The sequence below is a fragment of the Carlito syrichta genome, unplaced genomic scaffold, assembly GCF_000164805.1.
Source record: "Carlito syrichta isolate Samal-C Ts95f unplaced genomic scaffold, Tarsius_syrichta-2.0.1 Scaffold311678, whole genome shotgun sequence".
In the NCBI taxonomy this organism is placed as follows: domain Eukaryota; kingdom Metazoa; phylum Chordata; class Mammalia; order Primates; family Tarsiidae; genus Carlito; species Carlito syrichta.
The window spans coordinates 705,359-705,730 of NW_007255774.1; the positions used below are offsets into that span (position 1 = coordinate 705,359).

Sequence of the window (372 nt, forward strand, 5' to 3'; positions counted from 1 at the left end):
CGGGAGACGCAGCGGCCCCTCGCACTCCCCACAGCCCCGCGCGCGGGGCCACCCTGCGCGAGGAAGAGGACGGCGTCCGTCTCGCGCGAGTCCACGCACCGCTAGACCCTCAGGCCCCGCCCCGGAGCATCCAGTCCTCTCGCCACTCCTCCTGGAAGAAGTGCCCCCCATCACGTCCTTCCCACCCGGCGACCGAGCCCCGCAGCCTTACCCCGACCCCAACAAGCACACCCCTAGAAATAAGACCTCCGGCAGCAGCCGACTGGGTGACTCCGATCGGCGGCGGCACGCTCACGACACTTTCGCGATGGCCGTAAAGGGAGGCCGGCTCGGAAGGAGCGGCGGCGCGGGCGCGCTCCCCAGCGCGCGCCT

The 372-nt window shown here is 72.0% G+C and overlaps 1 protein-coding gene across 2 annotated transcripts in view; it reads right to left on the reverse strand.

Moving 5' to 3' along the window:
• Nucleotides 1–358, reverse strand: part of CEPT1 (choline/ethanolamine phosphotransferase 1) — a 55,533-nt gene extending 55,175 nt beyond the window's left edge. For both annotated transcript variants that reach the window (XR_002482588.1, XM_021717999.1), the window contains exon 1: nt 212–358. The gene's annotated coding sequence lies outside the window, so the exon portion shown is untranslated. The remainder of the gene's footprint in view (nt 1–211) is intronic.
• Nucleotides 359–372: the final 14 nt, after the last annotated feature.